General features: G+C 42.2%; 1 long non-coding RNA gene across 1 annotated transcript; it reads right to left on the bottom strand.

Annotated features, from left to right (window-relative positions):
- Positions 1-535: 535 nt before the first annotated feature.
- On the bottom strand, positions 536-24708 carry LOC116564729. Its single transcript, XR_004275063.1, has 3 exons — positions 24495-24708; positions 13696-13819; positions 536-859 (listed from the first exon to the last, which is right to left on the bottom strand). It is a non-coding gene; the product is annotated as an uncharacterized LOC116564729 (long non-coding RNA).
- Positions 24709-26125: the final 1417 nt, after the last annotated feature.

Genomic DNA, 26125 nt, shown 5'->3' with positions numbered 1-26125 from the left:
GCTGCCATCATAATTGAGTCTTCACAAGGCCATTCCACTGAGCTGTCAAGCCTGCTGCTTCAGGATGATGGGGAATATGGTTAGTCCAGTCAATTGCATAGGCATGAGCCCACTGCGACACTTCGTTTGCTGTGAAGTGAGTTCCTTACGCAGAAGTAATGTTATGTGGGAATACCATTATGGTGGAAAAGGTAGTCTTCAAGTCCACAGATGGTATTATTATTATTATTATTTTGCTTTTTGCAGAAGCATTGCATTTAGAAAAAGCACATCCTTTTTTTGGGGGGGAGGATAAGAGGAAAGCAAATCTGTGTTCACAGTAAGTGTCTATTCCAGTAAGAACAAAACACTACTCTTCCATGATGGAAACAGTCCAGTGTAGTCAAGTTGCCACTAAATAAGCTGGCCAGTCACTCTGGGGAATTGTCCCTGTCAGAGACTCAGTGCTGATCTCTGCTGCTGGCTGGTTGGGTGCTCAGCAGAGGTTGTAGCCAGGTCACTCTTGGTGAGTGTCGTCCATGTTGCTGAGCCCATGCACAACTTCAGTTACTGCCACCATGACCACTTTGTCCATGAATCTGTTGGGAGATGACAGGACTGTCTGGAGAGAGAAGCTGACTGACTGACAGAATGAATCTTCCAAACCACTTGATTATTAAAAGCCTCCTCTACTGCGGTTACCCTTTGGTGAACATTCATGTGGAACATTACCCTGCATTCCCTTCTCTCTTATGGGATGTTGCTCAGCTCCCTTATTGAGAATCTCTGTGAAGCACGGTGGCTTCCAAGGACTCCTTTGGACGGTCCTCTTAAAATCAGCAGATACAGCCATATCTCGGTGAAGCCGGAGCCTGGGGTCCTGCCAGGGGAAAGGAATATGGGGACTTAGAGATACGGAAAATGGAGGTTAGGCAGCTGATGCCAGAATGAGTCATGGGGGTGCCGGGCCTGGGCTTCTTTCCCTGGCCTCCTGGGCTTCCGGGCATGGTGAGTGAGAAAATCCAGGTGAGTATAATGCATTGGAATGGCGGCTTGAATTCAGAGGCCCAGCGGGGTTCAGCACTAGGGGCAAAGCTGGATTTGGAGAGTCTGGCATAGAAAGTATCTTCTCTGGGACAGAGTCAATCACTGAAGCCCCTAAGGGAAGGGTTTTGTGGGGTAAAGGAGCATGAAGGGAGTGGCATAAACTTTTGGAGGTCTCATCCAGAGGCCAATTTGGGTAATGCCCATTACATACAGAAGCTGTTGAGTCAGTAGGATTGGGCCCAGGGCACCTATGGGACTTTTGGGCTTTTTCAGTGAGTGGTTAGGGTTCAGGAGGAAATAGATGGTTTCTGAACTCCTCAGGGAGAAGCAGGCCTCTTGGAAGCAAGAATGACAGTGGATGTGAGTTCCTGCAGCCGTCATGGACACACCCACTCAGCTCTCCTTCAGGAGACTCTGCTGCAGGATGCATGGTGGAATGATGGCCTCAGCTACTTCCACTATGAACACTGAGGCCACATGCCACTCTCCCCAACACCCCCCACTACTTCTGGCTAATGACTGAACTTGGAGCCCTCCCATTCTTGCCTGAAGCAAAACTCCTCTAAGGATAACTTTTGCCCTGGGTCTCCCCATTGGCCTGGCCAAGACTTTCTCAGAACTTTCTATGCTGTGGTCTGAGGTTCAACCTCCTGGATCCTTTTTCCTTCTTTTATAGGTGTTGGATCTGCATCTCTGTCTAAAGGCTCTCCCTGCCTACTTCTGCTCCTTCTCCTGTTACTCTTTTGGGAGTTTTCCCCAATAGAGCTCTTGTACATCTAATTCTCTCTTGAGGTTCATTTTTGAAATTCCAAGAAAACACAAGCTTAGGCCATTCTGACTTCTCAAGCCTAACATGAGCCATCCTTTCCCCAGGAGACAATAGGGCCTTGTGGAAAGGAGCAGAAAGGAGGCTGGCGGCATCCAGACGGCCTGTCCTCTCCGATGGAACCCCTGGCCATCTCTGGGCGGGGGTGGCTCTAGTGGTGGAGGACAGTTGAGCTGGTTTGGGATCTGGGCAGAAGTATGCAGGAGCTGGTTCATACCAGCTTGTATTCTATTTTTAGGAATGTTGCAAGCTTGTTGGTGTCATATTCATAGCTTGAAGTCGGTCCAGGTGGAAGTATTTGCACCTCAAGATAAATGCTGAAAATCAGAGCTCTTCCCTTTGGAGACCTGGTTGTTAATATTTACTAGCACACCACTGAATGGAAGGTTATCATTTTCTTAGAATTGCTCCTGGGATAGGGTTCCAAATTATTATCCTAGCTGCTACAGCTCTATCATTCAGGGTCCCAGTAGGAATCAAGCGGCTCTCTCAAAAAGGTAATTGAGGACAAGTCAAGGAAGAGAGACCATTTACAAAGGTGTGGGCAGGGTGTAGGGAATGCAAGAAGGGATGGTGAAGTATCCCTGACCTAACAATAGTGGGAAGCTGCTACTAATCCTAAGCCTGAGCACACAGGAGAATGAGCCATTGGAGAGCCCCGTGAGACCTACAGCCTTAGGAGAGGGCTGCTTGGCGGGGCACACAGCCTTGGGCAGAGGAACTTGATTACTTTCATCCTAGTCCAGCAGAGTGGAAGCCAGAAAAATAAATACTCCAAATACTCCACTCTCTTTCTCCCCCTGACCCAAGTTCCCCTGTCCAAACTCCTGCTGGTGTCTCCACTGTCGCCAACCAGGAGAAAGGGAACTGTGGGTGCAGCTCACACACATCAGACGTCAGAAGCACAAGGCAAGTGGAGAAGGTGGAAGATGGATCTATACGAACATCTGTGGGCAGAGCCTTGGGTAATCTGTCCTTGTGCCACTTGCCCAGCCGAACTCGATGCCCACTGCCCTTGCCCACTGCACTGTGGGGCACACACTTTTTCCTCTGCCTGAAAACTCTCTCACTTTCCCCCTTCCCCTAGTTCGTTACTTCTCATCCTTGGCTTAAATGTTAACCTCCTAAACATGTAAGCCTCTTTGTTGATTGTATCATTTTGCACCCTGTTGTTTATCTGTTCATGGCAAATCTTTTCCCCAATGGCTATTATTATTATTATTTGAGACAGGGCCTCACTCTACCACCCAGGCTGGAGTACAGTGATACAATTATGACTTACTGTAGCCTTGACATCTTCCTGGGCTCAAGCAATCATGCCACCTCAACCTCCCTAGTAGCTGGGACTAAAGGTGGATGCTACCATGCCAGGATAATTTCTTTTAATTTTAGTAGAGACAAAGTCTCACTATGTTGCCCATGCTGGTCTCAAACGCCTGGCCTCAAGTGATCCTCCCACCTCAGCCTCCAAAGTGCTGGGATTATAGCTATGAGCCAATGTGTCTGGCCCCTAATGATTATTTAACAATAATAATACCAGTATTCAACATTGATTGAACACATACCATGTGCCAAGCGCTGAGGAATTATTTGTTAGACTCTTTTAGACTACAGTTTCCATAAGGGCAGGGATCATGTCTCTGTATTGTTCATTGGTCTATCTCTCTAGTGCCTAGGACAGTAGCTGGCACATACCAGGAACTCAAGAAACATGTATGGAGTAAAAAAATCCCAAAATGAGCCTTGCAAGTTTTTCCTAGCTCTCTTGTATCGTGGGAGATTAAATATGGCTGCAAATCCTTTACCGCTCCTCCCACTGAGAGATGAAGTCCAGTTCCACTCTTTTGACATCTCAGCTGGCCTCGGTGACGTGCTTGACTGATAGAATGTGGCTGGAGTGACACTCTGGGACTTCTGGCTCATAAGAAGCCTTGCAGCTTTCGCCTGGGTCTCTTGGAACATTCTTGCTTGGTGCTCTGAACCACCACTTTTGAAGAGTGACGTATGAAGCCGCCATGCTGGTGAGGCCACGTGTAGGAATGGTAGATGGTTCAGCCGAGCCTAGCTCTCTAGCCTTTTCTGTTCAGCCCCAGGTATCCACCAGTCCAACAGCACCAAGGGACCCCCACTGATGCCACGTGAAAGAGTTACCCAGCCAAGCCCTACTCAACTTTCTGAGTCACAAAATTGTGAGATCTAATCAGGTGATGCTTGTTTTAAGCCTCTGCATTTTGAGGCACTTTGTTATGTAGCAGTAGTCAAAACAAGTAATATTGATTAGGGGAAAATCCCCAACCCGCTTTTCCTCCCCTCCTTCACCCATCCGACACTCTCGGGCTGCCCTTAGGGACCGTTACCAGCGGGAGTCTTGCTAACTTTCCAGCAACTTATCTTTGATGTGGCTTTAAGAGGGGTGCCTTCTCTCAGCTGAGCTTCCATTTGCCACACTGCTGGGGAATCCCCCGAATGCTAGCCTGCCCACTTTACAACAAGCTCCGACAGCTGAGCTGTTCTGGGCCACCTGCCAAATCTCAGATGATACCCCTATGATGTCGGGTGACAGTAAAATTCAGTGACTCCTGGGTGGAGGGAGGCCCTGTTTTTGAAGCCTTCTTTGCTCACCCAACCACACAGCTCAGCTAGACCTCATCTCCAATTAGACTTGGGGAAATGCAGGTGTCGGCCCCGGGCTCCCCCAGGGTCCACTGCTGCCTGGCTCTCTGGGTCAGATCTGTTTCAAGCAGAGCAAACTGCTGCTGGAATCACCAGGGCTGTGAGGAGGTTCAGAGGATGACCCCAGTTAGCAGTTAGAGGACTGAACCATGGGCGGTGTGCTCTGAATGTGTGAAGGGTGATAGACGGAGCCTTTTGGATATTTCTCGTAGTACCAAAGACTAAACAGGCATTTGAGAAGCCTGAGGCATCTTTGCCTGCTCCAGGACCTCTGAAGGAGGTCATGTGGGGATATCCCTGGGGCATTTGCTAACTCATTCTCAGAAGGAGATCTGAGGAAAATATATTCACTCCCTCGTCTCACTCCTTTGCTGCCCAAGCACACGTGGGTGGGTGGAGGGAGGGAGGCCAGCGACAGCATTCCTGGTGGAGGGAGCGAGGGTAAGTAAGCACAGGGTGTCTTGTGGTACAGCAAGACAGGCTCACCAGGGCCAGACGGTGTAGAGCCTCAGACACACTCTTTGGTGCTCTGGGGCACAGCCCTCATTTCTTAGAGGGAAGCTGGTGTGGACTACACTAGATGAGGCTCATGGCGTATATAGGTTCCCAGGCTCCACATGGACCTATAGAAACAGAAGCTCTTTGGATGGGGCCCATGCCTCTGCATTTGTAACAAAGTGTCTAGGCAGTTATGAAGAAGGAAGCCAAGTAGTACAGAGGTTAACTCCATGGCGTCTGGAGTTAGGCCTCAGGGGTTTAAATCCAGACTCTAGCATTCAGTGCTTGTACAATTTTGGCACCTCGGTTTCCTTATCTGAATTGCAGATAATTATAGCGCCAACTTTACTGAGTTGGTGTGAGGATTAAATACATTAACATGAGTCAGATACTTAGTATGCAGATGTTGGGTACTCAATAGCTGATTTTTCCAGCAACCTGAATGATGACAGTAGTGCAATGAGGAAACTATGGACCTGTAGTACAGAGTCAGACCCCAATACATGTTTGCTGAAGGGAGGACAGGAGCATGGCATATTCAGCCGGGTCATTGGCACGCTCATGCTACGAACAGTGATTTTCACAGATAGGCCTAGCATACCTCTAGGTGCTGGGGGTTCAAAAAGAAATACATCATTTTTGGTACATGCCTTTAAGATACTCGTAAGGTCATAGATATAGAAATGGATGTTTAGGAGGAAGTATGGTAAGTTCTATGTGAGGGGCAGGCTCTGACTACACCATCTTTGAAGAGGCAGGGTAGGCTTCCTGGAGGAGGTGATGTCAAAGGGGGATCAGAAGGACAAGAAGGAGTTATCCAGGGAGAGGGAGCTGATTGCCAGATGTAGGGGAACACTCATGCACTATTGGACATTCTGGGCCATCAAGGACTTCAGTGTGGGTGAGGTGCATGGTGTAAGAGGCAGGAACGTCAAGGTTTGAAGCTGGAAAGATGAGCAGCATTCGCTGGTTGGGTTGAGATGAGTTGGGCTGAATTGGGCTCCATGCCTTCAGTTCTGGCCAGCTCATGTCACCCACACAAAGCACGTTCTTACCACAAAGGGTCACCTGTGTATTCTTGAATAACACTCCTCCGTGGATTAGTCAGTTATACACTGCTTTGGTGCCCAGAGCTATGAAAGGTCACAGAGGCCCAAATTCCTGCCCCAGGAAACACATGATCACTTTCAACTGGAGGACTGTTAACTAACTTGGGGACCATATTTCAAAATGGTCACATGGAGATTTAGAGAAAATTTCCTAGAAGAAGTGGCATGGCTAAGTTTTGAAAAGTACATAGCAGTTAAAACAGGGAGAGAAGAGGAAAGAGGACATGCTGTGGAGGGGCCAGCCAATGAGAAATTCAGGAGGCAGAAAATCTCAGGTGTGGCTCAAAGGACTCTGGCTCAAGAGGGGAAAATGTGTGCTAAGATGGGTGGTGGGAGAGGCAGAGGAGTGAGGCAAAGGTCCTTGTTTATTAAGTTATAGAGTTTGAAATTAATGCTGAATGCAGAAATAGTGAAAGGTTTTAAGCAGAGGAATAAGGTCATTGGTGAGTTCTCTAGGATGCTTTTGGCGGTAAGTAGCTGAGCACATGACTAAAGTGGCTTACAAAATGGGAGGCTGCTAATTTCTGTTAGGAAGGTAATTCTAGGGCTGATGCAGCAAATTCTACCAGCCCCAGCACCTCTGTGGCATCATTCCTTATGATTACAAGGTAGCTGCTATGGCTCCAGGCATCACGGCTTTGTTACAGCATGCAAAACAGGAAATAAGGACACACACATCTATACAAGTGGCTCTCATTGGGTGCAATTTTGTGATGTCCGAAAGCATTTTGGGTTATCACAACTTGGGACAGCTGCTGACATCTAGTAAGTAGAGGATTTCTTTCTTTCCTTTCCCTTTCTTCTCTCTCTCTCTGACTCTTGATATACTTTTAGTTCCTGGGCTTTCCATTCCATTGTTATGTTAAATGCAGTGTTTCTCTTTCAGTGTTTCAAAGGATAATTAGTTTGATTGACCTTGTTATTGTGATGGAGCAGTGATGGTGGCAAGCTGGGGAAGTGTTATCAACTTACAATAAATGCAGTTTGTCTGCACTCAACCCAAACCTTGAAATACTGTCTCTCATATTTCCGCTGGAGGTTTCTGGGTTGGCCTAATTCTTTTAAAGATGCCGAGCCGACCTGATATTTTTTCTTCCTAAACAACTTCCTTTTCCTGTTTCCTGTTTACCATGCTGTCTGCCATCAGGCTTGTTTTTTCAAAATGAGAATTTGTGCTCTGCTCTTAGTTGTGGATATAAACATATCATGGATGTGTGTGTGTTTGTGTGTGTGTGTGTGTGTGTGTGTATGGTTTCTTATATGTTTTCATGTCAACACAATTTAGCTGACAAAATTCTAGGCTCTTTCAATAACAAAGTTGTGATTTTCCTTCTATCATGAAATCAATGCTGAAAAGAAAAATATAATAAAAATGGTAAACCAATGTACTGTACTGAAAATCCGTACCAAGGGAGTTATTGGAAAATAAATATCATATGTTTAAATAATTCAAAGGTCAAAGAAGCCTCAAGGGGAATAAAAATATACATGGAATGGAATAGACATGAAAATACAAAATATCAAACTTTGTGAGACACAGCTAAAGAGTGCTGAGAGGAAAATTTATAACACTAAATGCTTACATTAGAAAAGAGAAAATGTCTCACATAATCTAAGCTCTTATCTCCAGAATCTACAAAAAGAAGAGCAAAATAAACCCAAGGTAAGTAGAAAAAGGGAAAAAAATGAGCAAAATTAATAAAACTGAAAACATTAAAAAAAAATTAAACAAAAAAAATTGTTCTTTGAAAAGATCAATGAAAGTGATAAACCTTTGGAAAGACCCACCAAAAAAAAGAAAGATACAAATTAGCAATATCAGGAAAGAAACAAGGGGGTATCACTACAGACCCTGCAGACATCAAAGGATAGTAATCAAGTACAGTTCACAGCTAACATTGTACAACAGGGGATTAGAGGTGTTAACCCCTTCACCTCCATGCAGTTGACAATCTACATGTAACACTTGACTCTCCCAAAACTTAACTACTAATAGGCTACTGTTGACCAAAGCTTTACCATAACATAAATAGTGGATTAACACATATTTTGTATGTTATATGTATTACATGCTTTATTCTTAAAAAAAAGTAAGCTAGAGAAAAGAAAATATTAAGAAAACCATCTCTCTTGATAAGTCAAGCTAGCAATTTATTAATTTTATTTTTTCAAAGAACCAGCTTTGGTTTTAGTAGTTCTGCTCTGATCTTTATTTCTTTTCTTCTGCTAGCTTGGGATTTGGTTTATTCTTCTTTTTCTAGTTCCTCGAGATGTGATATTAGGTTGTTAATTTGTGATCTATTTTTTTTTTCCAGATGTAGGCATTTAATGCTATAAACTTCTCTCTTAGAACTACTTTTGTTGTATCCCAGAGTTTTTGGCATGTTGTGTTTTCATTTTCATTCATTTCAAAATTTATTTAAATTTTCATCATTGACCTAAAGATTGTTCAGGAGCATGTCACTTAATTTCATGTATTTTTATACTTTTCAGAGTTCTTCTTGGTATTGATTTCTAGTTTTATTCCACTATTGTCTGAGTATATACTTGGTATGATTTTGATTTTTAAAAATGCATTGAGACGTGTTTAGCAGCCTCACTGATGATCTACCTTGGAGAATGTTCCATATGCTAATGAGAAGAAGATATATTGTGTAGTTGTTGAATGTTCTATAAATGTCTATTAGGTCCATTTGATCTAAAGTCCAATTTAAGTCCAATGTTTCTCTGTTAATTTTCTGTCTCAATGATCTTTCTAGTGCTGTAGGTGAGATGTTGAAATCCCTCACTATTATTGTGTTATTGTCTATCTCTTTTTTTAGGTCTAGTAATATTTGTTTTATTGATCTGAGTGCTCTGGTGTTGGGTACATATATATTTAGGATTTTTTTTTACTGTTTTTGACTTAAGGTATGTTTTGTCTGATATAAGTATAGCTACTCCTGCTTGCTTTTGGCTTCTGTATGTGTGGAATATCTTTTTCTCCCCCTTTACTTTCAGTACATATGTGTCTACCAATAAGTTGAGTTTCTTATAAGCAAAATATAGTTTGATCATTTAAAAAAATCCAGTGTTTCGATCTTTATCTTATATTCAAGGTTAATATTGATACGTGACATTTTGATCCTGTCATATTGTTAATTGTTATCTAATTGTTTTATCAATGGTTTTTTTTTTTTTGTCTGTTGTCTTTGTGGATTGGTGGAGTTCTGCCATGCTGCCATTTGATTCCTTTCTGTTCCTCCTTTGTGTAATTATTTCATAAAACCTATGAGTTTTTATACTCTTATGTAGTTTTATGATGGTGAATACCAACCTTTTGTTTCCATCTCAGGACTACTTTGAGCAAGGAAGAAATAGAAATTCTGAACAGACCAATAATAAGTATTGAAAATGCATCTATAATAAAAAAAATTGCCAAATTTTTTATTCCAAAAATCCCAGGTCCAGGTGGCTTTTTTTAAAGTTCCAAAAAAGGCCCAGCACCAAATGGATTCACAGATGAAGTCTGCCAAATGTACAAAGAAGAGCTTGTACCAATCTTCCTGAGACTGTTCCAAAAAATTGAGGAGGAGGGAATTCTCCCTAACTCATTCCACAAAGCCAGTATCACGCTGATACCAAAGACAAGGACACAAGAAGAAAATTACAGAGCAACATTCCCCATGAACATAGATATAAAAATCCTCAACAAAAATACTAGCAAACAGAATCCAAGAGCATATCAGAAAGATAATACAGCATGATCAGCTGGGTTTTATTCCAAGGATACAAGGATGGTTCAACATATACAAACCAATAAATGTGATTTATCACATAAACAGAACTAAGAACAAAAGCCATATGTTCATCTCAGTAGACATAGAAAAACTATCTGAAAAAATTCAGTGTCACTTCATGATAAAAACCCTCAACAAACTAGGCACAGAAGGAACATACCATAAAATAATAAAGCCCATGTATGACAGACAAACCCATAGCCAACCTCATACTGAATGGTAAAAAGTTGAAAGCATTTCCCCTTAGAACTGGAACAAGACAAGAATGTCCACTTTTACCAATCCTATTTAACGTAATACTAGAAGTCCTGGCCAGAGCAATCAGGCAAGAGAAACAAATTAAAAAACATCCAAATTGGAAAAGAGGTAGTAAAATTATTTTTGCTTGCTGAGGCTGTGACCTTATATCTAGAGAATACTAAATCCTTTTAGATTTAATAAATGAACTCAGTAAGGTTTCAAGATACAAAATCAACAGACAAAAATCAGTAGCATTTCTATAAACTAATAATGATCAATCTGAGAACTAAATCAAGACAGCAATCACATTTACAATGACTAAAATTAAAAAACAAAAAACACCTTAAGCTGGGCAGGGTGGCTCATGCTTGTTATCCCAACACTTTGGGAGGCTGAGGTGGGCGGATTGCTTTAGCCCAGGAGTTTGAGACCAGCCTGGGCAACATAGTGAAACCCTATTTCTACAAAAAATACAAAAGTTAGTTGGGCATGGTGGTGCCCACCTAGAGTCCCAGTTACTCAGGAGGCTGAATTTGGAGGATTGCTTGAGTCTGGGAGGCAGAGATCTTGCCACTGTATTCCACTCTGAGTGGCAGAGAGGCCTATCTCAAAATCAAAACAAAACAAAACAAAGAATCCTAGAAATATATTTAACCAAGGAGGTAAAAGAGCTCTACAAGAAAAAGAACAAAATACTGATGAAAGAAATTACCAATGACCCAAACGAAAGTATAAATATCTCGTGTTCATGGATCAGAAGAATTAATATTGTCAAAATGACTACACCGTCCAGAGATACCACAAGTTCAATGCAATTCCTATCAAATTACCAACATAATTTTTCACAGAGAAAAAAATTCTATAATTCATACATAAAGAAAAAAGAGCCTGAATAGCTAAAGTATTTCTAAGCAAAATGAACAAAGCTGGAAGCATCCCATTATCTGACTTCAAATTATACTACAAGGCTATAGTAACCATATAGTAACCAAAACAGCATGGTACTAGTATAAGAGTAGACACATAGATCAGCATAACAGAATAGAGAACCCAGAAATAAAACCACGTATTTAGAGCCAATTGATCTTTGACAAAGTTGACAAAAACACACACTGGGGAAAAGATACCCTGCTCAATAAATGGTGCTGGAAAAATTGAATTGCAATATTCGGAAGAATGAAACTGGATCCATATCTCTCACCACATAAAAAATCAACTCAAGATAGATTCAAGATTTAAATGTAAGACCCAAAACCATAAAAATACTAGAAGGAAACCTAGAAAGAACCAGACATTGGTCTGGGCAAATAATTCATGACTAAGATCTCAAAAGCACACACAACAAAAAAAAAAAATAGACTAATGGGACTTAGTTAAACTAAAAAGCTTCTGCACACCAAAAGAAAGAAACAACAGAGGCTGGGTGCAGTGGCTTACACTTGTAATCCCAGCACTTTGGGAGCCTGAGGCGGGCAGATCACTTGAGGCCTGGAGTTTGAGACCACATTGGCCAATATGGCAAAATCTCATCTCTACTAAAAAATAAAAAAAATCAGCTGGGCATTGTTGAGATCCACATGGGGTGGCTGGCAAAATATTAGGGAACGTTATAGATTAGTCTCAAACCTTTTGAAAGGCTGAAAGATTTTATTGGGACAGGCTGAAGGCAGCCAGTTCATTACCTTAGGGAAAAGATAGAGACGATAAGAGGCTTTCCCAGTTTAAGTCTATTTACCCCACATTCCTTTGTCTCCACTCTAATTTGTTTGCTCATGTAAACGTTGTGCTGATGGCCCTCTTAGGGGGAGGTCAAAGGGGAATTACCCGTTAATGGTGTTTACTCTGGGCCCCAGAACCTAAAGCTTTTAAGTTTGTAAAACCACTCTTTTTACCATGCTAATTATCCGCAAGCATGTTGACTTAGTACCTTTGTTATTAAATCCATACTGAATAAATGTGAGGCTGGACAGGGGTCTTGGTTTATTGGCTGCAATCATCCTGGGAAAGCAGCCAATGACCATTCCTAGCCCACTTGAATCACTGTAATGGGTGTGAGAGTGCATTTATTCATCTGTCATTGAGTCAGGGTCTGTGTAGGGCTGTAGGGGCCCCACAGGGTCGTGGGTGTCCCTTATGCTGTGTTGAGGTGCAGGATCCAAGAAGTAAAACGACAGGTCACTGAAGAACTGGTGAAGAGCATCTGGACTCAGGAGGCCACGCCACCTGTGAGTGGAGATCAGTGATGGCCCCCAAATGCCCAAGAGCATCTGTATTTATTAGATACAAGCAGGGGGCAGGGTCATGAGTGAGGTCATTATCTATAGGCTTAGTAATAGGGCATACATAATCATGTGAGTTACAAGCAAGGGAGCCACCCCATTATATCACCTGGGCAGAGAGGTGGGTTGTGCGCTGCAGGGGGCCATGCCATGTGCAGTAGTAAGGGGTTGTGTACAGAAAAGGGGTCCACCCCCATCAGGTCACTGAGACAAGGAGGTGGGCTGTGTGCAGCAGGTGTCATGCACAACACTTCTTATCTGGGGGATGGAGACTTCAAAGGATTTCTAATAGAAGGATACTGTAAGCCAACACAGTGGGAGCTGATAGACTTGTGCTCTTCTCTTAAGATACTTATGGGAGCATGATTTGAGCTAGCACAGAAGTGAGAATAGACTGATGGGGTGTACAGCCACCGTGACTGGTCACACAAGAGGGGTTATTCTCCCTCGGTTACTTTCAGAATCTCAGGCCTGAGGCCTACTTTCCACAGGAACTGAATGCAAGGTACTACAACTCCGTTATCAGGAGGAGAGGCTCTTGATCCAAGCCTGCCATACAGCGTATGTCCTTTCAGGCAGGGACACCACCACCTGGGTCTTTGGTTCTTGTCCTGGTCTGGCTGTTTTCCCATGTACTGCTTCTGTTCTGTGACTGCTCTAGGCATTCCTCCTACTACAAGCTACTATATGGTTATATGGAAGGATTATATAAATCAGCACTAACTGTGTCAGTACAGCTCTGACTACAATACCTATATGATTATATAGAAAGATTATATAGAACTAAGTAGATATAAGTATTAAGTATGATTATATAAACTAGATATATGGAAGCAGTAAGTTATACTTCAAGCACCAATTCTATAAACTAATATATGATTATATATGCAGGATTACATAAAGGAAACAGCTGAGCAATAACACTATAAACTAAGATATTCTTCAGGCACTGGTAGTGCCTGGGGTCTGGACAGTTCGCCTTCCTCAGTGCCCATGGCGGGTGTTACCCACAGTCTGGAGGACAGACTTCCACAGGTGGTGATCGATGATGTCTCAGGTGGTGACCCTGACGTGACTGAGGTCACAGGTGGTGCCCTGTGTGAGGAGACTAACATCACAGCCGGTGCTGGTCTGAGGAGACTCAACGTTACACTCAGCACAGCTTGCACCAGAGCAGGGACCCACCGACGTGATACCCATCACAGCAGGCTCTTGAACGTGGAGCGAATGGATGTGATCCAGGTCACAGGGTGTGGTGCACATACCTGCCATTCCAGCTACTTGGGAGGCTGAGTCATGAGAATCAAATCACTTGAAGCTCGACAGCCAGAGGTTGCAGTGAGCTGAGATCACGTCACTGTACTTCAGTCTAGGAGACAGAGTAACATTCTGTTTCAAAAAAAAAAAAAAAAAAAGGAACAAAAGAAATAAACAACAGAGTGAACAGAAAGCCTGCAGAATGGGAAAAAATATTTGCAACCTATGCATCTGACAGGGGACTAATATCCAGAATTTACAAGGAATCCAAATAACTCAACAACAACAACAAAATACAAATAACCCCATTAAAAGGTGGGCAAAGGACATGAATAGACATTTTAAAAGAAGACATACAAATGACCAAAAAGCATATGAAAAAATGCTTATTATTACTAATCATCAGAGAAACGCAAATTAAAACTACCATGTGATATCATCTTACACCAATCAGAATGGCTTTTATTAAAAGGTAAAAAAAAAAAACCCAACAGATACTGGTGAGGATGTGAAGAAAAGGAAACTTATACATTGTTGTATAAGTTTGAATGTAAATTAGTACAATTTCTTTGGAAAATAGTATGAAGATTTCTCGAAGAACTAAAACTAGAACTACCATTGGATCCAGCAATCCCACTACTGATAAACATGTATGTGCAAGGAATCTTTGATATAATGATTTCTTTTCCTTTGTATCTACTGATCATATCAAAGATTCCTTGCACGTGCATGTTTATCACAGCACAATTCACACTAGCAAAGATAAGGAATCAACCTACATGTCCAGCAGTGGATGTTGTGGTGTTTATATATATATATATATATATATATATATATATGAATTATTATTCAGCCATAAAAAGAATGAAATAATACTTTTTGCAGTAACATGAATATAACTAAAGTCCAACTTTTTTTTTTTTTTTTTTTTTTTTGAGACAGGGTCTCTTTCTGTTTTCCAGGCTGGAATGCAATGGCTTAATCATGACTCACTGCAGCCTCAACCCCCAAGGCTCAAGCAGTGGAGGTCATTATCTTAAGTAAAACAACTCAGTAACAGAATGTCAAATACTGCACGTTCTCCCTTATAAGTGGGAGCTAAGTAATGCACACACATGGACACAGAATGTGGAGTAATATACACTAGAGACTCAGAAAATGGGAGGTGGTGGGAGGGGGGTGAATGTTGAGAAATTATGTAATGGGTATGATGTACATTATTTGGGTGATGGATACACTAGAAGCCAAGACATCACCACTATGTAATGTATCCATGTAACAATGCAGTTGTACCACTTAAATTTATATTTTAAAAAAGAAAATCATAAGGAAGAAAAATATATTTACTATTATGTGGAAGTGGGTCACCACAAAGGCTTTTGTCCTCATTGTTTTCACACTGAGTAGGCTGAAAGAGGAGGAGGAAGAGGAGGGATTGGCCTTACTATTTTGGGGGTGGCAAAGGTGGAGAAAATTTTGCATGTGAGTGGACCTTCCCAGTTTAAACCCACGTTTTTCAAGAATCAACTGTACTATGAACAACTCTACACACATAAAACTTGTCAACTTAGATGAGATAAACCAACTTTTCAAAAAGTGTAGACTCCTATAACCCATCTATGAAATAGATAATTTGAATAGCCCTGTAACTACTAAGGACATTGAATTCATAATTAAAATTCCCCAGGAAAAAAATTTCCAAGCCCAGAGAGTTTGACTGGAAACTATTTCAAATGTTTAAGGAATAATTAGCACTTTGAAAAGGAAGAAAATGGGAAGAATCACTCTACCCGATTTTAAGACTTATTTCATAGCCATAGTAATCAAGATTAGGTGATATTGGCAGAGGGACAGACACAAAGATTAATGGAAGAGAATAAAACCCAGAAGTAGCCCCACACAAGCATGGCCCACTGATTTTTGACAATGGTGTCAAAACAATTCAATGAGGGAAGGATAGTCTTTTCAACTAATGGTGCTAGAGCAACTGGACGCTCACAGACCAAAAAAGAAAAAATACACCAAAGCCAAAAAACCTCAGTCTAAACCTTTGACCTTATACAAAATTAACTCAGATTGGATCATTGATATAAATGTAATAGGTAAACTATAAAACTTTAAGAAGAAAACATAAGAGAAAATCTTTGAGACCTAAATCTTGGTGAAGAGTTCTTGGACCATAATACCAAAAATATAATACATAAAAGAGAGAATATATAAACTATTAAAATGAAAAACTTTTGCTCTGCAAAAGGCCCTGTTAAGATCAGCTCCATAATGGGAGAAAATATTTGCCAACCACATATCAGACAAATAACTCATGTCTAGAATATATATATGGTCCTCAAAATTCAACAGTAAAAAAACCCAGCCAATTCAGTTAAAAATAGGCAAAGGACTTGAAAAGACATTTCATGGAAGAGGATTTTTCAAATGACAAATAAGCACGTGAAAATATATTCGGTGTCACTAGTTACAAGGGAAAGGCAAACTAAGACCATAATAAGATATTATCACATACCTATTATAATAGTTAAAATAGAAAAAACAGTGACAATACAAAATTCTGACAAGGATGTGGAAAATCTAGATATGTCAGACAATGCTATCCTGTTTTGGGGAATGTAACATGGCATAGTCACTCTGAAAAGAGTATAGCAGTCTCTTAAAAAATGAAGCACACACCCTGTATGTTAGTCAGCTTTCTCCAGGAAAAAGAGCCAACAGGATAGATAGTGCTAGCCTGGGCCACCAAGATTTTTTTTTCTATTTATTTATTTATTTTTTTGAAACAGAGTCTCTCTCTGTTGTCAGGCGCCAGGCTGGAGTGCAGTGGTGCGATCTTGGCTCACTGCAACCTCCGCCTCCTGGGTTCAAGCAATTCTCCTACCTCAGCCTCCCAAGTAGCTGGGACTACAGGCGTGTGTTACCACGCCCAGCTAATTTTTGTATTTTTTAGTAGATATGGGGTTTCACCATGTTGGCCAGGATGGTCTTGATCTCCTGACCTCGTGATCTGCCCGCCTTGGCCTCCCAAAGTGCTAGGATTACAGGCCAAGATTTTTTAACAATGACCCTCTAACCCTGCCCCAAGTGATTCTATGTGCAGCTAAGATTAAGAACCACTGTTCAGGGGAGACTTGAATCTTGTATGCAAAAGAGTTGCTCCATGTGATCCTACAATTTAGGCAAATTTAAAAGATACCCTTGCCTCTGCCATCTGACATACCTCCCACACTGGACACTTGGCCAGCTCTGGGAACCCCTTGTATTCTTCTGGCTTTGAGAGAAGTTGTTGAATGTCAGGTATGAGTCCTGCTGAAATCTGGGCCTTTCCTACTTTTTGGCTGAAGGTCTAGATTTTTTTCTGAGCTAGCCTTACGTTGGCTCAAGTAAGGCTTCAAAATGATTAATGTATTTTGTGCCTCAGCTTCTTCAGCTATAAAATGAGAAAGACACTAGTGTTGAGTGGTTTAGACGTGATGTTGGTCAATGATTTTGTAGGATCTTAACAAGTGTAGCCATTATTTTGATAAATAAAAAAGAAATCATTGAAATCAGCAGCAGCAAAGTTAAAAGACAGAATTATGACTCCTGTTTAGTTCATATATTTCCCTGGGAAGGAGGAAAATTTCTGTGCTGGGGCATAGAAAACAAGGGATTGTACCTCAACGGTTCCAAATTGTCTTTATCAGATTGGCCTTCTTGATAGTTTTAGTTTCAAGATGCTAGAGAAATTTTCTGTGGGCCACTGCCCTCTACTGAAGTACTATTATCACTTCTAAAGAGAAAATACTTGGACTTGCAGTAGGAGAAGTCAAGGATTGCACTTGAATTTCAGCTCACTGAGGAAAAGCTGCCCCCTGTGTGAGCACTGAGAAAGAAAAGAAATTTTTATGTGAGGAATGCAAGCCCCTTTAAGTTATCTAGCCCAGAAGGGCATTGGAGTAAAAAGCCATCACGTCTCAGTCTCCACTTGAGCTAAGTAATTGTCTCTTGAAGCCACTTGCTGGGGGCTCTAGACTAGTTGATGCCAAGTAGCCATAAAATGCCATATACTATAACCATGGACACCACAACTCATATCCTGTAGCTCAGGGATCTTCAACCAGACCAGTTAGGAAACAGGCTGCACAGCAGGAGGTAAGTGGTGGGCAGGCAAGCAAGAAAAACTATTTGTGTTTACAGCCTCTTCCCATTGCTCATATTACCATCTGAGCTCCTCCTCTTGTCAGATCAGCAGCAGCATTAGATTCTCATAGCAGCACAAACCCTGTTGTGAGCTGTGCATGTGAGGGACCTAGGTTGCATGCTCCTTATGAAAATCTAATGCCTGATGATCTGTCACTGTCTCCCATCACCTCTAGATGGGACTGTCTACTTGCAGGAAAGCAAGCTCATTCTACATTATGGTGAGTCATATATTTCATTATACAGTACAATGTAACAATAATAGAGATAAGGTGCACAATAAATGTAATGTACTTGCTTCATCCCTCAACCATCTCCCCCTCTTCCCCCAGGTCTGTGGAAAAACTGTCTTCCATGAAACTGATCCCTGGGGCCAATAAGGTTGGGGACCACTGCTGTAGCTCAACAACATAAAGTCAATCACTAATCAATGTTATTTCTGCAAACCAATGAGAATTCCTGTCAAATAACTTTGTATCAGTCCACCCCTTGCTCACTTCTTGTCTTTAAAAACCTGCTTGTATGGATGCAGCTGGAGGCAATTATTCTAAGTGAATTAACACAGGCATAGAGTATCAAACACCACACTTTCCCACTTATAAATGAGAGCTAAACATTGGGTACTCGGGGACATAAAGTTGGCAACAACAGACACTGCGACTGCTAGAGTGGGGAGAGAAGGAAGGGGGCAAAGATTGAAAAACCGCCTACTGGTACAACTAAGCCTGGGTCGATGGGCTCAGTTATACCCCAAACCTCAGCATCATGCAGTATAGCCGTGTAACAAAAATTCACATGTACCTCCTGAATATAAACTAAAAGTTAAAGTTTTTTTTTTTTTTTTGGGATGGAGTTTCGCTCTTGTTACCCAGGCTGGAGTGCAATGGCGCGATCTCGGCTCACCGCAACCTCCGCCTCCTGGGTTCAGGCAATTCTCCTGCCTCAGCCTCCTGAGTAGCTGGGATTACAGGCACGCGCCACCATGCCCAGCTAATTTTTTGCATTTTTAGTAGAGACGGGGTTTCACCGTGCTGACCAGGATGGTCTCGATCTCTTGACCTTGTGATCCACCCGCCTCGGCCTCCCAAAGTGCTGGAATTACAGGTGTGAGCCACCACGCCCGGCCTGCAGTTATTTTTTAAAGAGCCTGCTTGCAACAAAGGTGGAGCATTCCCCAAAGCAACTTGGAAGTGTGTCCTGGGCAGGTGGCCTCACGTTGGTTCAAGTAAAGTCTTCAAAATCATTAATATATTTTGTGCCTCATCTTCCTTTGAAGTCGGCATTTATGGTGCCATGAGAAGGATTCAGAATGACCCCCTTGCCTCTACCATCTGACCCACCTCCCAGACTTGGCTCCAGGCCAGCTCTGGGAACCCCTTGTATTCTGACTTTGAAAGAAATTGTTGAATCTAAGGTATAAGTCCTGCTGAGATCTGGGCCTTTCTCATTTTTTTGGTTGAAGATCTAGATTTTGCCTGAGCTATTTTTTTCCCATCCTCCTTTACTAGAATGGAAGTTTTCCATCTGTGCCTAATCTGCAGGAGATTTGGGTTGTAGAAAAGGAAAAGGGTAGAGGGAGCAGCGTTTTTTCACCTCTGCCTTGGGGCAGGGAGGTCTGGGTCCAGGTATTGGGAGTTCGACACTGGTGGTTTTCCTTTTGATAGCATGCTTTTAAAATTGCAGCTACTTCTTATTGTTTGAAATTCAGATTTGGATGTTTCATCTGTGACCCGTTCCTATTAGTTCTAAACTGAAAAGTGCATGAGAATGAGTTCTCTTGCTATGAAGAAAAGAGGCAATTGCTCCCTTTGACACACTGGAGTGCTCTAGGTGACTGGAGGCTTTGCAGAGGTGTCAGGGCTGTTCTCCAGGACATGAAGGAGCCTCGCAGCGCATTTCTCACCACAAGAACATTTTTTTAGGGATTGATCAGCTGTGTGGGCATAAAATACAGGACTGGTCGCTTATACCTTTAGCTCTCTGGTGCCACCTGGCGGTTAGAGGCATTTTGGGACATGTAAGAAAGCAACTCACCACTCTTGGGGGATACCTAGAGGAGTGGTGCTCATAAGTACCACAGTTCCACCCAAACACATTCCAGGCCTTGGTCATTTTTGAGAAGTTCGCAAATCATGGGAAATCAAGCTTCAAAATCTGAGCGGTCTTTTTTTTTTTTTTGAGACAGAATCTCACTCTGTCATCTAGGCTGGAATGCAGTGGTGCATTCTTGGTTCACTGCAACCTCTAACTCCCTGGTTCAAATGATTCTCCTGCCTCAGCCTCCCGAGTAGCTGGGATTACAGGCACGCGCCACCACACCCAGCTAGTTTTTGTATTTTTGGTAGAGACGGGGTTTCACCATGTTGGCCAGGATGGCCTTGATCTCCTGACCTTGTGATCGGCCCGCCTCGACCTCCCAAAGTGCTGGGATTACAGGCGTGAGCCACCGTGCCAGCCACCTGAGCGCTCCTTTTTTTTTTTTTTTTTTTTTTAAGTTTCTCAATTCTGAGTTCTACCTTGATTGCACTGTGCTGAGCGCTCTTTTAAGGGACAACCACTGTTAGAAACAGAATCTGGTTTTATGTACGACACTTAGGAGACATCCTCTTGTAAATATCTAGGAAAAAGGACCCACACAGCCCGGGATGATCATCAACAATGGCCAAAATGTGGGTCTTTTGAAATGCCCGAAATTATTCCTTTGTGTGCACAATAGAAAAAGGCTGGTTTTAGAACCAGATGAAATAGGATAATTACTTCCAATGGCACTTAGAGTTTTTAAAGATAAATTCTGAGAAAACTGCCTCAATCCGAGGTAAACAAAAAGATCCTAGATCTATTTCTGAATTAAAAAAGACTTTGAAGGCGTCCTCTTGTCCACTTCCAGCTGTTTCACCTCATCCACCCTGCACCTTTACATCCTCTCTTATCCCAAGTCCCCTGTCCTGACCTTCCTTCCCTCTCACTACCGCCGTAGGAAATTCCCTAGAACTTGAACCCCCATCCCTGACACCCCATTTTGGCAGCTCCTTTCTAGATAAAACCACAGCAAGAGGTGAGGCCACTATTGTGTATACCCCTTGGACAAAAACTGAACTTAAGAATAGTATGAAAAGACTTGCCTGACCTGCTCCAAGATCCCATAGGGTTTGCAGAACTATCTGATTTAATTGTCCAGATTTATGAGCCAAGATATTCTGATCTTTATCAATTAGTTCACATGCTGGTATGAGAAGGCAGGGCCAGTGAATGGCTAAAACAAGCAATCTGGAAAAATCCCTTAGAGGATTTTGAAAAGCAAACGGAAGCTGACCATGAAAGGATCCACACTTCAGCCAAGTCTCTCCATGATGTTGTTTCCAGATCTTTCCTGCAATGTAGACCGGAAGATCATTCAACAATATACTCAAAGGCCCGATGAATTTGTGCTTGATTATTTTGAACAGTTCAGAAAAATCCTTTTAACAATATTCTGGAATTGAATGCCTCATACTAGCCTCCAAGATCATCTATGATTGTGCTGCTGCACTCTGGCCTGGGTAACAGAGCCCTGTCTCCAAAAAAAAAAAAAAAAAAAAAGCCAACGTACCTCTGACCTCTTGGAAGCAGTCCCCACCCCAAACTGAAATGTGAAAATTCCTGGTCATTCCAAATTAGATACTCCAGAGAGCAGTGACAACCATTTCGCTGATAATGCAGCTAAGAACGCAGCCCTGAAGGTTACATCAGACAATAGATATCTTGAAATGTGCTTACAAGCTTATTACCCATTTAAAACTTTGGCCAGGCGAGATGGCTCACATCTGTAATCCCAGCTACTCAGGAGGCTGAGGCAGAAGAATCACTTAAACTTGGGAGGCGGAGGTTGCAGTGAGCTGAGATTGTGCCACTGCACGCCAGCCTGAGTGACAAAGTGAGACCCTGTCTCAAAAACCAACCAAACAAACAACAAAACCCCCCAGACCCCCCAAACAAACAATAAACCACAATTTTATTAGAAGAAGCACAAACAGGAGCTCTCAAGAAGGAAGTCAACCCCAGGAAAGATAAAAAACCAAGTTTTCTTAGAAACAGGCTTATGATGTGGACCTAATGATAGACCAATCCTTCCCTTACGCCTTCAATTACCCTTTAAATAATGTGTTTATGAGCTGACTCATTGGAATCCAGATGAAACAACAGCTTGGGGAAAGCAACATTATTGGCAACCATCCCCTTCTGTTTATTCTTGCTGTATGGTTTGTCCCAAACATAATCCTGGAAAACTCCTTCAGGGGTTACAGGGACATTTTCTTTTGCCTTTAGGACCCTTTGATGTACGGCAATTGGACTTTTCTCAGCTGCCCCTATCCCCGGGTTATAGATATGTTCTGGTGCTAACTTGCGTTTTCTCACCGCGGCGAAACCTTCCCAAGCCAATGAGCCATGGCCCAAGCAGTAAGAAAACTCTTATTAGAAAAGATAATTTCATCATGGGGAGTTTCATCTGAGCTCCAGAGCAGTCAAGGAACACTTGCTGGTCAAGTAATTCAATCCATTTGCAGCATTTGGCCTATATTACAATATTTCCATTGTGCTTTTAACCCCCAATCCTCTGGACTGGTGAAACACACCAACAGTATAACAAAAACTCACTTGGCCAAACTAACCGAAGTTTTTAACTTTCCCTGGCCAAAGGCGCTCTCACTAGGTCTGCTCAACCTGTGATCAACACCATTTGGAAAACGCCAGCTCTCTCTCTTTGAAATAATAATAGGAAGGCCCACTTGACTAGATGCAGGAACTTGGGAATTTTCATTTCTTAAAGGTGATATCCTCTATTACTGCCAAGGTCTCAGAATACTCATTAAAAACTCAAAATCAATCAAGAATTCCTTTTGCAGAGAGCTCCTGGGAGATGGAGTCATCAAAAATCATGGCCTGTCACTGGAGATTTTTTTTTTTCTTTCTTAAGGTCTCTGCTGTCTAATATTTCACAGGCTAGTGAAGTAGTTTTGGCATTCCAAGCATTTTTGCCCTTTGTGAATTTCCCACTTGAGTGATTTGCAACTATTCCTTTTCTTTTTTTAAAAAAAAATATTATTTTAGATTCGGGGTACAACATGCAGCTTTGTCATAAGGGCCTATTGTATGATGCTGAAGTTTGGGGTGTGATTGAACACATCATCCAGATAGTGAGCATAGTACCCAAGAGTTAGTTTCTTAACCCTTGCCTCCCTCCCTTCCTTTTCCTTCCTAGTTCCCAGTGTCTTGTTTCCATATTTATGTTCATGTGTACCCAATGTTTAGATCCTACTTATAAGTGAGAATATGTAAACATTTCGTTTACTGGAAAGGACATCAAATAAAAGATCCCTTCGCACCTGGTGGGAAGGGACCATATCAGGTACTATTGGCCAATCCCTGTGCCACTAAACCTAAAGACATTGAGTCATGGATTTATATTTCTCGTTTTAAAAAGACAACCCTACCAGAGGGACATGTTCTGTCACAGGAGATCTTCAGTGGAAGCTGACTTGCAGCCTTCCTGACCAGGGTGGAAAGCAGCTGACATTTGCGGTTGTTTGTTTTCACCCAAGATACCAGACCAGGCCTGTACAACTTGTTCTTCGTAATTCTAATGCCAGCCACACCTGAAATATTTGCTCTCCTTTTTCTATTGACTGGAATACCTATGCTTTTAGGTCTCCTTCATATGTGGGTATCCTCTGTTGGATAAAATTGTTTTGGTAAAATTGTCATATATATATGTATGTGTGCACATATATATGCACACACACACATTCTCTTAGGATATATGTAAACAAATGTTTGTAATCAGATTCCTGGGTTTTTGTTGTTGTTGCTGTTGTTTTGCTTTTTTTAGAGATGGGGTTTTGCTCTGTTGACCATGCTGGAATGTAGTGACATGATCATAATTCACTGCAGCCTCCAACTCCTGGGCTCAGGCAATCCTCCCAACTCAGTTTCCCGAGTAGCTGGGATGACAGGTGTGCACCACACCGCCCAGCTAATCAAAAAAGAATCTGTAGAGATGGGTCTTGCCGTGTTGACCACACTGGTCTCAAACTCCTGGCCTCAAGTAATTCTCCTACCTCGGCTCTCAAAGTGCTGGGATTATAGGCATTAGCCACGGCACCTGGCCTGGGTTTCTGTTTTGCCATCCCTGATAGATTTGACCATACCATGGAGGAATAATCCTCTGTTCAAAATCCCCCAGACCACTGCCACTGCCGGAAATTTGAAGAGATGCTGGGTTTGCTACCCTAAAACAAAAACGACCCACTGGTATCTTCTGTCCTAAATTTCACCAGTATTCATTATAGCCCTTGTAACACAACTCAAGGCCACATAAAAGGAAACCTGTTTATCAGATCTGCCTGACTCATCTTAACCTGCTTGTCCTGTGTTTCAGTCTAACTCATCAGAATCCTGTTGTCAAAATCGTTGCTCCCTTACTCAATAATCATAGTACGAAAATCCAGGATGTTGTTAGAAAATCCAAAGGAAAACAGTCCCTCCCGCTGTCAGGATCCTGTCTTCTGGCTCTAACATTTCTGACCCATTGATCTAGTAATGCCCCAAAACTGACGTTCTCAAATTATAGTGTACTTACCTGTGCTCCACCAGAATTTATTTTAGCCTGTGGAGAAGATCACCATCCATGGTCCGGTAAGTGTTTAAGGGTATGGAATGATGAAGGGCAATGTTTCTTAGGGTATTTTGTTACCCTTCTCTCTCCATGCAGCTCTGAAGAAACAGCACTGGACTAGTTCCCTCAAATTTTTCTCTAGGCATGACTGCAGGTCTACTTTAGATGCAGATTCTATTTAAAGAAAGAGTGCTAATTATCTGCTGCCCATCAAGAAGATAGCACCATGCTTTTTTTTTTTTTTTTTTTTTGAGAACTCTTTTGCCTTGGTTGGGTGTAACTTCCTGTGAACACATGATCTAAAATCTTTCTAAAACCCTAGGAGACATTGTTGATGAAACTGCTCCCTCCATCACAGCTCAACAAAAAGCTCCAGATTTATTGACTAAGGTTGTGCTAGACAATCACATTGCTTTAGATTCTATCTTAGCTGAGCAAGGAGGTGGATATGCGGTGGAAAACACCTCTTGTTGTGTATATATAAGTATTTCCCATGAAGCAGAAACTCACCTAGGAAAAAAATCAAAGAAGAAGCTGCTTGGCTACAGGTCTCTAAAGAAGAACTGGGATTTGATTTTCTTCATGATGTTTTTAGTAGACTCTTAACAATAGCTTCCTTTTTCATTCTGGCATACAAATTCTCTTTTTGACTATAATCCTATGTGCATTATATATTTCTACTATTCAAATTAATGCTAGATATTTTTCATTGTTTTATTTCTTCTGAGAAAATGAAAATCATGGTATTTTAAGGACTGGAGATGATGGAGCAAGCGACAGCAGCTATGTAAGTCAGTGCTTTGAGTGAGGACTCATTTTTGCCACTCTGTAATGTCATCCTGATTCAGCTTTTTGGTGCTCTTAAAATTCCTCACTGAGATGTCTCCACTCCCCTATGTGGGACAGGCCAGGAATGAGCCTGGGGAGTACTCATCCAGCTTTTGTTGTATGCAGGCTTTTGCGGCCAGGGGGCAGCAAAGCTGGCTCCAGTCTTTATTCCTAACCAGCCTCTGGAATGCCTCTGATGCTTTTGATCTTATCATGACAATTGTTCTGCAGCCTGTATTGTGGTCCAAGTATTACTTTTTCTCCATTTAAAACACTTTGAATTTGTGCTCCATCCTGTCTGCCCTTCCCTGTCACAGCAAATTTCTTGAAAGAATAGGCCACACTCACTCTCCTTCCAGCAGCAAGCCTGCCATCAGTTTTCACTCCCAGGGTCAGGGGCCTGGCCTTGGCCTGCCTCACTGATCTGCCAGAGGGCGGCTGTCATTCTCCTCCATCCTCCCACACCCACCCATCCTGCACATGCTGGTCTGGAGGATCCAGTGTCTTGTCATGTTGCTCCTGCCTGAGGTCCCCAGTGGCTCCCTGGAATGTACGGCAGTGTTTCTGAAATTGGGATTGTATTCTGTACAGCCCTCATCTGGGAGAATTTTTAATTGTCTGTTGTCATTTGATAACTTTAAAAATACGGTATATTTTATGAGCACGTTCTTGTTGTCTAAATGGCCACGTCTGCCCCCTGCTTCCCGTGCTCACACTTCAGCTTGAGATCTTTTTGGAACCAAATGATCACTCAAAGAAGTAGCTTT

This window comes from Sapajus apella, unplaced genomic scaffold, assembly GCF_009761245.1.
Source record: "Sapajus apella isolate SASKATOON/1434 unplaced genomic scaffold, GSC_monkey_1.0 scaffold38, whole genome shotgun sequence".
NCBI lineage: Eukaryota > Metazoa > Chordata > Mammalia > Primates > Cebidae > Sapajus > Sapajus apella.
Note: the sequence above shows the minus strand (reverse complement) of the source record. Positions and strands in the feature narration are given on the sequence as shown.